Source organism: Protopterus annectens, chromosome 4.part0 (assembly GCF_019279795.1).
Source record: "Protopterus annectens isolate FY-2018-M chromosome 4.part0, PAN1.0, whole genome shotgun sequence".
In the NCBI taxonomy this organism is placed as follows: domain Eukaryota; kingdom Metazoa; phylum Chordata; order Ceratodontiformes; family Protopteridae; genus Protopterus; species Protopterus annectens.
This window is the reverse complement of record NC_056733.1, coordinates 1,572,519,498-1,572,534,423: the sequence shown is the minus strand read 5'-3', so window position 1 is coordinate 1,572,534,423 and position 14,926 is coordinate 1,572,519,498. Positions and strand designations below refer to the sequence as shown.

The 14,926-nt window shown below is 40.8% G+C and overlaps 1 protein-coding gene across 3 annotated transcripts in view; it reads right to left on the bottom strand.

Annotated features, from left to right (window-relative positions):
* LOC122799947 (transcription factor COE1) overlaps window positions 1–14,926 on the bottom strand; it is a 1,219,541-nt gene that overhangs the window by 83,626 nt on the left and 1,120,989 nt on the right. The gene's annotated exons all lie outside the window — the stretch shown is intronic.

The window sequence follows — 14,926 nt, the reverse complement described above, 5'->3', positions numbered from 1 at the left end:
CTGTTTTCATTCTAAACAAAAGCAACTATTGCTCTGGCACATTTCACATGGTCACATCCAAAACAAACAAAAAAAAAATACCCAGCAATTTAATTTTTTTTTTAAATGTATCACTTCTGTCCAAAACAGTTAAAAGACCTTCTGAAACACAGACTCAGAAATGCATACATACATACATATGCACATATATGTCTACACATACACATGCAAATATATAAACACAAACACACACAAACACACAAAACCTCTAGTGTACTCTTGTCTCTTCCAATAAGGTGGAGTGGTCCCTTGCAGTTTTTTTATATAAATATTCAGGTTTTTAAAATTGTACCCTACAATGTGTTTAAGACACTAAAATTAACTGCAGGAATAACACTGGTTATTATGATTAAACAATGGTAGAACATGTTTTCTACCTTTTTCCTTATTATTTTATACATTTGTTTAACAGGGTAAACCCACTGGACACAAGTGTTCATTCACAGTGGCAACTCATAATCAGTGTATGAATAAGTGCCTCATTAAAATAACACAGTAGGCAAATGGAGGAGAAAGAATTTAACTCTGTACTGTTGACTACAGTAAGCTGCGGTGGTGGTGCTGCAGTAACGTTGTCGCCTCACAGTAAGACATTGTCCTGTTCGATTCTCAGCTAAAGCGTCTTCTGTGTGGAGACATGCGTGAATGGGCGTACCTTCGTTGAAGGTTGTGAGTCAGGCCTGGCAAGTCAGTACATAAAAATCTACTCCCAATCATTAGCGGACTGGAGTTCCACTGTGGCGACCCCTAACCAGGAAAAGCCGAAAGATACAACAACTGTTGACTATAGTAACCCACTTTTAATAACTCAGAGATGAATCCACCGCACTATTTGATGGACTCCTCATGCTTTTGGACAAACCCCTCAAAATCTAGAACTCTGTATTTATCAAGCTCTGTATTAGTTTCTACAGATACTAATTACAATACCTTCACAGTTGTCTTTCTGATAATGCACAGTTTTTCCTCCCTCTGCCATCTATAAGTAGCGAAAGCCATATTTTTACTCTATTTAAGCTTCTACACCTGTTCTTTGTTACTGTCAGGTCTGCGTATTTTTGCAATGTGAAATACTGCTGCTGCTGCTCTTTCCCATTTCACTTGAAGTATATTAACACTACAGTGTTTCTAAATGTACCCCCCCCCCCAAAGTTGCAGAATGCCTTGAACTTACTAGGTGTGTTATCTATGAGACCTTTGAGGAGCCTAACACAGTTTCTCAACTACTCCACTGTCTGGTTTCATGACTTGCTCAAACTCACACAATAGGCAAATGAAGGCTGAGGGAATCAAACACTGGACTGAAAGAACTAGCTTGTTAACTCAAAGTCATTACTCTCTGCACTAATAACCAGACAAACATGGTACAAACTCCACACAGAATATGACCAATCATCAAAATTAAACCTCCGAACTTGGAGCTGCGAGACAGAGAACTTAACCATTGTACCACAGTGCTTCTCTTCAGAAACTAGGACTACACTATATAGTATTTAACCAGCATTGTTTGAATCTATGCATGTTAGAGGGTATTCTCTCCTATCACCATGAACACTTAATTCTTCTACCTGTCTCTTCTCACAGGTTTTATTCTCGCAGACATAAGGTTGCTTAAAAATGTGACCATGATCCTAGACTCTAGTAATCCATTCAGTTCTTTTCAATCCACCTGTACTTTACATTTATCTAAAATGTCATCACTAAAGCAATAGGCTGACTCTTCAAATCCAACGATCAACTAATCTCACTCCATTGACAGAGGCTCAGTATCAGCTTGATACTTAGCAAATGCATTTCTGAAGAGCACAGCATTCACATTTGTATTGCTTGCAGCATGGCTAAAATCATATTTATGCTAAATACAGCATTATTAGTTACATGGTTTGTAGTACTGTGTCACCTCTTTCCACATCTAAAATGTGTTATTTCATTGTCATTTTGCAGTTTAATGTATACGTTTAGTTACATGCTTTGTTTGCTCAGTTCTAAATATAGCTTCATTACCCTGTACTGTTTCAGTTAGCAGAGTTAGCTTGTCAATACTTTTAGAATAACTATGGAAATCTCATTTATGTAAACTAGTTGGGAGTACCCACTGGAATTTGCCAACAGCTAATACAGTTAAAGATTTTGCTTTTACTATATTTATTTATTTCAGGTTTTAGACATACATTCATAATATGTTTTAAATCAGACACTTAAGAGAGTTAAATGTTTGATTATGAAATTTTAAAATGGTGGGTGAGAAGTGAACTCATTCAGCAACAGCCCTATGGCCCATTTATTGCCTGACAGGGTAGGCATCACACTGATCCATTTATTCTTCTCAGAGGTGAGCGACAGAGGTGAGGGAGTAGATTAGTGTGGACTTGTTATGCTAACCCTCCAACAAATCCTTGACTAAACACCTCCCCACAGTGGCTGTTGGCTGATACATGTGTTCTTGCCTAGGAAGGAGATGAGCCCCTGGTTTATGTGCAGCAGACAACCACCCTAACCAAATCACCACTGGGCCCAACTCACTTTCACCACCATCACCAGCCTGGCTGGAGGTAGAATACATGCCCAGTGGAGAAAAGCAACACATATAGTAGTAAAACATTAGATAGCATATAAAAATGTTGATTGAACCAAAAACAAAACCTAGCTTGTAATGTAGGAGAGAATCATTTGTGTATACAGAATAGTACATAGTACTAATCAGGAAATGAAAGATACAGATACAAGAACTGGCTAGATGTAACTCTGGGAAGTTTTTACCTTTATGGTTTGAAGTTTATAATTTATCGGGCTTTACGGGTTGTCTTTTATAATATATTGCATCATATTTTTATTAAAGATCATTTGGATCTTTTCTCCACAAAACTTTCTTGTAAATGAACCTTGCCTGGGAGGAATTAATATAGTCAAAAATTAAAAATAAGTACCTAAATAAATAAATAAAATAACTAATTTGTAACAGGAATGAAGAATAATGCACCACTGTGGTTCCACAGGTCTTAAAGTCAGACAGACTCCTAAGAAAACATTTTCTGGCAAAAAAAGGCTTCTGAAACTTGCTCTATGCAAGAAGTAACCTTGTATTTAACTTCATATCCCAAAAAGTGTGTCATCACAAATTATAATTGTTCTTCCTGTTCTTCTTTCTGCACTATTGTATGAAGATGGTTGCCAAGTTCTTTATAAAATTCCATAATGTTGTGGAATGGAAGGCATCTCTATTTTTTCTGCTCTATAACTGAAAAAGCCCCTTAATCAGGCAAAGCTTCCAGGTCACCCTGAAAAGAGCAACTTGTGCCTGTTGGATTTCCTATGTAGCAAAAAAAAAAAAGTTTGAAAGGACATTTTTGTGAATGTGTTTCCTCCACAAATTTCTGATATGCTTCAGGAGAATCCTTCATCATCTTTTCCATTAATGATTTAATATTTTTTAAACCAGAGGAATTGTTCAAAAAAGATGCTACATTCATTTACATTCACAAGATGAGAAAGGAGGGTTTGGTGCTACAAACTCTACAAACTCTAAGCCCATGTTTATACTTGGCACACTTGCCAATGTTCTAGAAGATATGCTATCTGCTTGGCTAATGGGCTGAATTATACTCTTTATCTGCCTCCTAGACAAGTAACATGGGTTCTGTAAAAGGCCACTGTGCAGAAACAGCACTGGTGATGTACCTTGCTCAGAGACCTCAATTGTAGTCTTTCTGTCAACACTGTCAAGGACACTGATGCTACCTAGGACTTATTCAAGCTTTGTAGAATCCCAGGTTAGATTGTTAACTCCTTTTTTTATTTTTCAGGAAGACTGAAAGAAAGAGAAAAAGGGCTTGTTCTGACAGCAGCTCAGTCTCATTTGGAGTCTCTCTTGTATCTTTCTGAGGTCTTCTGCATTTCTCTGTTTTATTTTTACTTTTCCGTTTTTTTGTTGTTTTGTTTTTTGTTTTTTAGTACCATGAGGCAAGTTCTAGAATGCAGTAAACTCACTTACTACATGGATGATTCCACGTTGTTCTTTTCTGAGCACTTCTAACACATTTTGTCTCTGCTAGACGACAACATGTAGTCAAGTCAAAGTAAATCATTCTGTTCACAGCAGTTATTATCTCAAGCTTGGCTTAATATAATTTGTCTGACAGAGAGTTCCAGCAAAACTAAAGTATTCTTTTATAGCACAGGCCTAGAAGAAGATTATTCTTTCTTCATAAAAATGTACTGGCAGAGCACCAGCATATTACTAGTAGCTGGAACTCATACCTGCATATCATATTTCCTCTTTCTTCTCTTCTCAAACCCAGTGTTCAGGGAAATGAAGTTTGGAACAGACGAATTTGTCATGGGATGACCTTGGTATGAATACTGGGGGGGAGCTGGATGTAGAAAGATAGGTAAGTTAGGTAGTGTGGGTAGGGAGTGGGTAGGAAAGATTTAATTAAGTTGGGAGCTGACAGAGGAAGTGGGGGTAAGGCGTATGGATGGGTCTTAGGGGGGTTTGTAGGGAAAACTGGTATTAGTAAGCACATTTTGGTGTGGTCTTGTTGAAGCAGGATCACGTCCTGATGACCTGAGGTGTTAGTAAGGTAGGCCTTGGGTAGTGCTAGTCGGTGAGGTGAGTACAGTATGTGTTAAATATATATATATATATATATATATATATATATATACATATTTTTTACGTAGATTAGGGTTGATGTAAAGGCATATGGCAGTATTGTGTAGATATGTAGTGTAGACATATTACAGGGGGTAATAAATCAGTGTTTTAGATCATGGTGGGGAGTGGTGAGGGTTCTTTATTGAGTTTTCATGACTTCTTTCTTTCCTGTACTTGTGTCCATGGTGGTTTAATGATTATTCATCTACCTATAGGTTTTCTTCATCTTATTTGGGTTCCCTGGTGGTTTAGCGGCTTATTTGTTGAGGCTTGTGCATTTTCTTGTCGTTTTGCTTATTTTAAGTTGTTTCATGGTGGTCTAGAGGATTTTCTCTTGGCCATGGCGGTTTTTAATGGCTGTTTGTGTTCCTCGTGAGCTTGTACTGTCAGTTGCAGCTGGGTGCACATGCGCAGTAGCACTAGTGTGGCCTCCTGTGGAAAAAAAAAAAATATATATATATATATATGAATGGAGTGAGAATGGCTTGGCTTGGTGGTGTGCAGAGGAGATTGTTGCTTGTTCAAGTTTGTTGGCTTGGTTGCTGGTTGCCTCCTTGAGTGCAGCAGGTAAGTGCTGATGGTGGGGGGGTTGGGGTAATGGTTGGTTTCTGTTCCCTGGTAGCTGTGGTGTCTTTATGTGGTTTGTGTGGATGGTTTTTGTTGGTGGTTAGTGTTGGCTTTGTGGGGTTTGTGTGGATGGTTTTGTTTCCCTGGTGGATAATGCCAGCTTTGTGGAGTTTGTGTGAATGGTTTTGTTTCCCTGGTGGCTAGTGGTGGCTTTGAGAGGTTTGTGTGGATGGTTTTGTTTCCCTGGTGGCTAGTGATGGTTTTGAGAGGTTTGTGTGTATAGTTTTATTTGTTTCATTTACCTGGTGGCTAGTGGCGGCTTTGAGAGGTTTGCATGGATGGTTTCATTCCCTGGTGGCTAGTGGTATGTCCCCAGTACCTGAGGGAGTGTGTCGGTGTCTTTGGATGTTGTATCCCTGGTGGTTAGTGGTTTCTGGGCTGAAGGTAAGCCGTTTTGGCTTTCCGTGGTTGAGCGGATGGTGCGTGCATGCGCAGTAGCGTCAGCAATCACAGATTGCCTTCTTTAGTATAAAACAAAGAAAAATGCAGCAGAAAGGCTATACAGTGAAGTAGCTAGTGTGTGCGGGCAGGCAGGTAGATCAGGTTAGGTTCTTTAGGTAAGAAGGGTTTGGGTGTGTATCACAGATAGTATTTTAGCAAAAAAAAATTAAAATAACAATAATAATAATATAGGAATAATTAATAAATAGTAGATTATAGATGTCATAGACTTGGGTGACTGACACCAGGTTGAAGAAGTAACTAGCTGTTAGATGCACGGGGTTGCAGTTTGACATGCAGAGGTGCATGGTTCAAGTCCCAAGACAGCCAACTTAGGTTAGAGTGTATTTTTTTTTTTTTTTTTGACCAGGCCCCGGGCTGATTTACAGCAGGTAGGTAGGAGGGACTAGTTAGTTGAGGGTGGGGGTTTAGGAGTTAGGTGATAGGCATAAGGATTTTTCAGCGTTCATCAAAATCTACTGCCAATCATTAGCGGACTGGAGTTCCGCTGTGGCGACCCCTAACCGGGAAAAGCCGAAAGACAACAACAACATGTGTTCTATTTGTCTGCAGGTACTGGTTGGAGCTAGCAAGCATTTCTTTGAGGGTTATTTTAACAACAATTTCTCTTTTGTCTCTTTAGGTTATCATGGCTGAAGGGTTGAGACAGAGGTAGGCCAGTATTGTGGCTCAGGCTGAGGACCTCTTCAAGGACATTTCTACTGAAGTTCCATCAACTAGTGCTCAGGATCCGAAAACTCGACAGAAGAGGCAGACAATGACTGCAACCCGGGGGTCGAGGGCGAGAGAGAGCTAGGCAGTCAGCATCGGAAGATGTGGCAGTGGAGGTTGGGATACCGCTGGTGGCCCCTTCAACTTCTGTAGGTAATTCTTTATCAGGTCTGACAGGGAGTGAGGAGATAGTGGTAGCTATGGGAGGGGAGCCAGGGTGCAGTGCAGAGGTCCAAGGTGAGCTAGTGGGTAGGGATTTAGAGGCGTTGGTTGATTGTGAGGGGTTTTTGATAATACTCTATCATTGCTTGATCCGGATTTGGGGTCTGACTTGGATGTTGTGGGGTCTGATTTTGGGTCACAGCCAGGGGATTGGTTGGCAATGCAGGCCTTACATCAGGAAGGGGCTCCCATTGTTTTGACTCCCCACATATCTTTAGTGATGAAGGAGAAGATTTGGAAAGGGGAATTCATTGATATTTTTGAATTGCTTGTTGCTGATGGGGTTCAATAGTTGACAGAGGCAGAGTTGGCTAATGGGAAGGACCTTCTGGTGGCACTGCCAGCCATAGGTCGTAGAAGGGTAGGTAGGTTTTGGCCCAGGTCATGGGATAACTGGGTCCTTGGTTTTATATACTACATGGCGGTTTGGTTAGAGAGGGATACTTCACTGGCTCTTCCGCTTTTGGTCTATTTTTTGATTATCAGGGAAGCACAGAGGCTGCGCCCAGGCTATGCATGGTTTTGGTATGATCAGAAGTTTCAAAACCAGAAGGCGGTGGATAAATCCATGTGGTGGGAGGTTAGACCCCCAGACATTTGGCTTTCTACCATGATGGACACTGGTGCAGAGAGTAGTAGATTGGCTCAGACATCGGACGGGGGTGCTGGGATATGTTGAGTGTTTAATGCAGGGAAGTGTTCTTGGGTAGGTTGTGAATTTTCCCATATTTGCTCTAGGTGTATGGGAACTCATGCTGTTACACTATGTGGGGGGGGCCTGCTGGGGAGGCAGATGTCTTATTCTGCGGGTCCTAGATGTTGAGTTGGTTCTTGCCTGGCATGGGTAGGTGGGCGAGGCCAGGGTAATTTTTGGGGGCAAAGGGGGGGGTCCTTTTGTAGAGTTAGGGGACGACCGGGGGACTCTTGCCCAATTAAGGTCCAGATTTTTGAGTCTTTCCTGGCCCATTATCTGCTGCTAAGTGTGGCAGGGGAATTGATTTAGGGTTTTACAAGGGTTTTTCAAGGGGTTTTTCAATTAAGTCCACGTTGGTGGGGGACGGTATGGTGGGAAAAACTTGAAGTCTATAAGAAGGAAGGAGGGGGTTTTGCAGGAGTTGATTGACAAGGAGTGTCAGGCAGGGAGATTGTTGGGTCCATTTAGTTGTCCTCCATTTTCTAACTTTAAAATGTCACCATTAGGTTTTCTTCCTAAGAAAAAGCAAGGTGAATTTCATTTGATTCAACATTTGTCATACCATGGAGGTAAGTCTGTGAATGACTTCATACCCATTGCCGAGGTTAAAGTCATGTATTCATCTTTGGATGATGTAGCCCGAATTATCAGGAGTTTTGAGGATTCTTGGTTAGTTAAAGTAGATATTGAGTCGGCTTTTCATTTGTTGCCAGTGCGGGAGGAGGATTGGCCTTTGTTGAGCATGGTGGTTGGGGAAAAATTTTATTTTGACACTGCCATGCCTATGGGATGTGCAGTGGCGTGTTCCATTTTTGAAAAGTTTAGTTCAGCACTCCACTGGATTTGGCAGCAGAGGGTGGCAGATCAGCAAGCAGTTCACTATTTAGATGATTTTTTGTTGGTGGGTGATGGTCGAGATAAGGCGCAGGCAGCTTTGCGTGAGTTTGTGAGGATATGTGAGTCCCTTCGAGTTCCTTTGGCTAAGCGTAAGTTAGAGGGCCCTGCGAAGGTGTTGGATATTTTGGGCTTGACAATAGATTCAGGACAAGGTCTGTTTTGTTTACCGCAGGACAAGCTGGTTCAGCTGCAGGAGAAAATCTGTTGGGTGAAGTCCAAGTCTAAGGTTCGGGTGCAAGAGGCTATGGAATTGTTGGGTTTGATGAATTTTGCTTGTAGGGCTGTGCATCTGGGGTGCACATTTTGCTGGTCTGTAGCATTTCTTTTCAAAGGAAGGAGGAGTAAGCACCAGAGTGTGGGTCACTAAGCTAGTGCGAGAGGATTTAGAGTTGTGGATGAAATTTTTTGAACAGTTTAATGGGATTTCATTCTGGCAGTCATATTGGGTGGATCAATGGGAACTGCAGTTGTTTACTATTGCAGCTGGGGGTTTGGGCATGGGAGCTTACTTTGCAGGCCAATGGTTTTCGGCCCCTTGGCCGGAGCATTGGTCAGAAGAGTGGAAACGGGATGTTGCCTTTTTGGAATTGATGCTGATTTGGATGGCTTTGGTGGTTTGGCAGGATCATTTAAAAGGTAGGAGGGTGTTTTTTTATTTGGATAATACTGCAGTGGTGAGGGTGTTGCAGGTTAAGATGGCTAAATCTCCTTGTTTGTTATTTGTTCTCAGGAAACTGGTATTGCAGAGTTTGATGATTAACTTTTCCTCCACAGCATTGCATGTGCCTGGGGTTAAGAATGAGATAGCTGATAGCTTGCCTCATTTTCAGTTTTGCAGGTTTTGGCAGGTGGCCCCAACAGTGACATTACATCCGGCAGTCTTTCCGGAGGACATTTGGCAGATTGGTCCATAGTAATTGGCAGGATGGTGCAGCAGATATGGGCGGTGTCTACGAGAAGAGCTTATGGTAGGGCTTTATTTCATTTTGACCAGTTCTTGAGGCAGTTACCGGATGAGGAGTTTGAATGGTCAGAGGTTTTGTTGTTGCGTTATTTGGCCATGTTGAGGGAACAGTGAAGGGCAGTTAGGATGGTGAGGGTGGTATTGGCAGTTATTGCTTTCACTCATTTGGCCGGATTGCAAGATTGGACTAGATCCTGGGTGGTGAGTCGAGTATTAAAGGGTTGGGGCAGAGTTGAAGGTGGGGTCATAGATAGGAGATGGCTGGTGATGAAGGAAGTCTTAAGCAGGTTGCTACGGGGTTTTGGTAAGGTGTGTGGATCCGTGGAGGAGTATGTGGTGTGGAGCACGGTTAGCATGTGGATGTATTGTGGGGCATTTAGAATGTCTGGGTTATTGGGTTTGTTACTATGGGAAGATATGTTGATGTCGCCTAGGGCAGTGCACATTCAGCTATGGTCTTCAAAGATGGATCAGGAGGGACGTGGGACCCTGATGGTATTGGAAGCAACTGAGGTAAGTTGGAGATGTCCTGTGGTGTGGAGGAAGAGATTGTTGGTGGCCCAGAGGGGTAGAGTGCAAGGTTTGGTTTTTACTTCAGTAGGTGGTAAAGGCTTAACGGGTGAGGAATTGAATTTGATTATAAGAAGGGCTCTTTGTAGTGTTGGTTTAGAAGGGGATATGTTTTCTTCTCATTCTTTTAGGATGGGTAGGGCATTAGACTTAGCGAAGGAAGGAAGTTCTATAGAAGTCATCAAGAGGGTGGGAAGGTGGTCTTCCAATGTCTTTTTGTCTTATATTAAGTAGCTTTGTGGTAGAATTTGTTTACAATTTTTTTTTTTTTTGGTAGTAGAAGGATCATCATCTTAGGGCATTCTTTCGTCTTTTGGGCAGCTAGGCGTGCAGCAATTAGATGCAACGGAATGAATTTGGGGCTGGACCATTTTGGATGGAAGGTCATCTGGCATGGTGTTAGAGGGTTGATTTGGAGCAGGATATTGCAGATATTTACTGGGTTACAGAGTCAATGGGAGTTGCTGCAGTTTTTGTTGATTCATTTAGGGGGGAATGATTTAGGTAAGGTTCCGAAAAGGCAGTTGGTACATCACATTTGTGTTAGCATTGAGGAGGATGCATCCGTCTTTGGTTTTGATATGGTCTGAGATTATTCCCTGGTTGGTGTGGAGAGAGGCAAGGAATTTTGTGGCAGTGGAGAGGGCTCAGAGGTATGTCAATTTTACGTTGGCGAAATGTTTGAAGGACTTTGGGGTGCATACGATACGGCATGTGGAGTTTGAAAGCAGGGACACTGTATGGTATATGTCGGATAGAGTTCATCTCAATGAATTTGGGCTTGATTTATTTAATCTTAACCTGGGCATGAAGGTGGAGGATCTATTGAAAAGTGGTATGGTCTGAGGGGGAACAGCCCTTTGCGCTGGTGGGCAGAGAAGACGGTCAGGCTTGACCATCTTCTGTCCCCCTCAGTAGGATATTTGAAATTGATGGTGGATGACTTGGAATGGAATTATGCAATTGATGATATTAAGGTGAGCAGGGATGCTAAGTGAGCAAGTGGGGGATGCTGCTTATCCAAGGGTGAGCGGGTGCACTGCCCCTATGTTTACTATCCTATTTGTTGCAATGTTGGATTTGTGTGGCTCAATAAAGTTTGATGTTTGTTATTCATTTTCATTACGGTAAAGGTCATCAAATGTCTTTGGTTGTCTGTGTTGATTTATTAGGACCGTGACAAATAACAGGAAGCTGGGCTTCATCATGTAAGCAGTATTCAGAGAGGTTAAAATTAGGATTGTCCTGGCTTCCTGTGATCTTTTAAGGCTCAGTAAGACTTTGTGGTTTTACAAACTATGATATGAAAAGACTGAAATCCTCCCACCAGTGTTACCAAGTAAATAAAGGATTTCTATAAATTCATCCAGGATTTTGCTGCCAGTGACAAACTAAGCATGCCACAATTACAGCAACGTTGGAAATACAATTATCTGATGCACACTCGATAGACTTTAGCTGGGATCCTCTCTGAGTGTTTGAGTAAGTCTTGTGTTTAATGTTCAATCTCTTTTTGAGAAGGTCTTGTATAAAAACACCTATGTCCCCCTCAACACCTTACTTTTCTGTGCTAATGTTAACTCTGCCCCACTCCCACTGCTAACTCCAGCCCCAAACATTTGGTTATTAAACACTCTTTCCTTAACAGAACCGCTATGCAAGACAGACACAGACACACAAATACAGACGCGTAAACATGCACTCAACCTCAACACTGAAATTTTCGATGTAAATTAAAATTTCAGTTTTAGTACCCAATCCCACTTAACTTACATAAGATATTCAACACTTTTGCTACCCTCAGTAATCCAAGCAGTCAACCAAATCTGACACAAAAAAATTTGTAAAAAAAGGGTAAATTCAATGAAAAGAATTCTGCCCAGACATCATGAGAAAGAGCGAGAGTGTGTGTGTGTGTGTGTGTGTGTGTGTGTGTGTGTGTGTGTGTGTGTGTGTGTGTGTGTGTGAGAGAGAAAGAGAGAGAGAGAAAGTGTGTGTGTGTGTGTGTGTGTGTGTGTGTGTGTGTGTGTGTGTGTGTGTGTGTGTGTGTGTGTGCACGCTCGCGTAGCAAGTTTTAGCTCACAATCAGGAGAAAAAAATTGCTAAAATGTCATAAAAGTCATGCATGTTTCCTGCAATTTTCTCTCTCATCTGCAAAGAGGTAGAACTCCCCACCCTCATCCTTAGCATCCTCCAGGAAAACAACAGACTTCAGCTGACTGTTAACAGATTCTGGGTTTATACTGTAAACCAAAAAGAAGGCAGTTAGTTTTTGGCAAACACATCCTTCAAATGAAGTGGCCCACAATATTTTACCAGTGTCTCAGAACATGGCAAGAAAAGTGCTAAAAAGAGAAATGCAATAAGAAATACATAAACTGTTATACAACACAGACTGTAAACTAGCAAAGTGTGGAATGTTCAGAAGTTCTAAATACATCAAATGACCTGAAAGAAAAAAATCTGAATTTGTCCCAAACATAATAATCCTTTTGGTATGTCATCCTTGGGTTGGTGAAATCCACTCCTTCTACATTACTTGGCAAAGTGGCATTTTAAGCTATTTCATACAAAACAGCAGCAGGTTGTAAATCATAATATCAGCAATTAAAATGTGCAGAAGTTGTCATGTACCATGTATCCACCAAACCTGTATATGTTTTCTGCAGTATTCCTACATGACGCATAGGAAATAGGCATCTATTTTAGCAGTGCCCTTTGATGCACTCCTCTACACGTTTAAATCTGACAGGTCTGGAGATTTCAGTGCAGTCATTAAAGAGAATGCTGCAAAGTGCAGTGTGTTCATTAATCCATCTGAAGTGACAGAAAAACATGCGTAGACACATTCTTCAACACATTATATCAAGCTTTCTCCCTACCACTAACCCCTAAGATTGACTTCAGCAATACAAAGAAAAAAATGAGCTGCACTCAAACAGCTGTTATTGCTTCAATGAAAAAAAATCAATAAAGCAAAAATGAACATGAGTTTTTGTAAGAATTGCAGTTAATATGGCTGAAGTGCAGTGAGTATTAGAAGGTCAGCTAATAAATTAAACCAAGTGTTAACAAATGAACGATTTGTTTTATAATTTCATTGAGTGCAAATTGTTCACTGCCTATTAGACCTGGTAATTTTTTTCCACAGTGACTCAATTACTGTTCCGTAAGCAATAATAAAGTTGTAAGAGCCAACACTTCGATCGAGTGACCTCCTAGAAGCTGGCTGGGACAGCTGACTTTACCATGATGGATCACCGGGCTGTGTCGCCAAATGGTGCCAAGCTTTTCTGTGCCGTGCGGAAACACTTAAAAAGAGACTGATGGGTTATTTTTAATTTGTACTACCAAAATATGTGAATTGTTCAAGTGGCATCAGTTAGACAATAAAATATGCTTTTCGTTATACAGTATATGACAAAATACTTACAACAAAAAGATGCTCTTCTTGATAAGAATCCAAATATAAAGAATGCTTTCTTGAGTAGCCTGTCTATTAATTCTTTGCATGTAGCACCTTCTTCTCTGAATGAACTGATATGAGGACAGCTTTGTTAAAATGCACTGATGAAAGCAAGGTTTCCTGAACTGTTTCTTAAGAGCAAGTAAAACAGAATAATATGGTACGCGTGTTAATTACACTTAATCACGTGACAAGCACCCATTATTTACAGAGGTTCTGTTATGTGCTAAGCCCTTTGTCATTGCTACTTCAGTGTATTATGGAAATGAGCATTTTACTTCTATAGATCTATGACTAGTGCAAGAACTCATGAGAAGCTGTTTTTCCCTCTACATGTAGGAATGGGCTCATGCACTGGTTTCTTAATAGACAAAAAAGTATAATAATTATTACAAATCATAGATTAAAAGGTACAATAATCAGTTTCCTGAACTGTGACCTACTACAAATATGTTTGCAGTGTGTGTGTGTGTGTGTGTGTGTGTGTGTGTGTGTGTGTATATATACCTGCGCATGTAACATGTATGTGTCTGTGTAACATATGTCTACCTATGTGTACCCATGTGTCATGCATGTGTGCATGAATGCATATTTGCAGTTTGTCTATGTGTGTGTCCATGTGTCATGCATGTGTGCATGAATGTGTATATGCAGTCTGTCTGTGTGTGCGTCCATGTGTCATGCATGTGTGCATGAATGCGGATATGCTGTCTATGTGTGTGTCCATGTGCCATGCATGTGTGCATGAATGTGTATATGCAGTCTGTCTATGTGTGTGTCCATGTGTCATGCATGTGTGCATGAATGTGTATATGCAGTCTATGTATGTGTGTCCATGTGTTAGCCATGTGTGCATGAATGCATATATGCAGTCTATGTGTGTGTCCATGTGTTGTGCATGTGTGCATGAATGTGTATATGCAGTCTATGTGTGTTTGTCCATGTGTCGTGCATGAATGCATACATGCGAGTACATTTGTGTTTCTGGCTGACGTTATATTTTAATCATTATGTATACTATATATAGTCTTAAATATGTAGGTATTAAGTCATAAATGCAACAGCACTTCATAGGAATTCTCATTACTTCTGCTGATAGATTCATGAAATAAAAGGTATTAGGTTTAAGATACGAATCCTCAGACAAATGTTTTACTGTTGCTAACTCTAGTAATGTAAATACTAATGAAAAGATGTAAAAAATGCTTTGTCACAGTTTATAATGTAAAAACTGTTACACAGCTTCACTGAGGGGGTTGTTTTTCCTATGCTATCTCAGAAAATATGATTTGGCACAATACAGTATGCATGTAAGTGTGATACTAAATGGCTGATTTACTAAATTATTATTAGATGAGCTCTTGCTGTTTGAAATGGAAGTGCAGTGAGCGTCTCCGTTCATGGTGTGTTTAAATTGTCCTGTGTTTAAACATCCAGCATGAGGCTAATGTGAACTGATGAACTGAGACTACAAACATTCCCGTGTGCTATGCCTAGAAAGAAATAGCTGCAACACATCTACCCAGCTGCACAAAGCAAAGTGATTTATATTCAAGAATGGTGCTGCCAATAGCTATCATTTATAAGCATCCCTAATTAGTTGGGAACTTCAGAGATCAA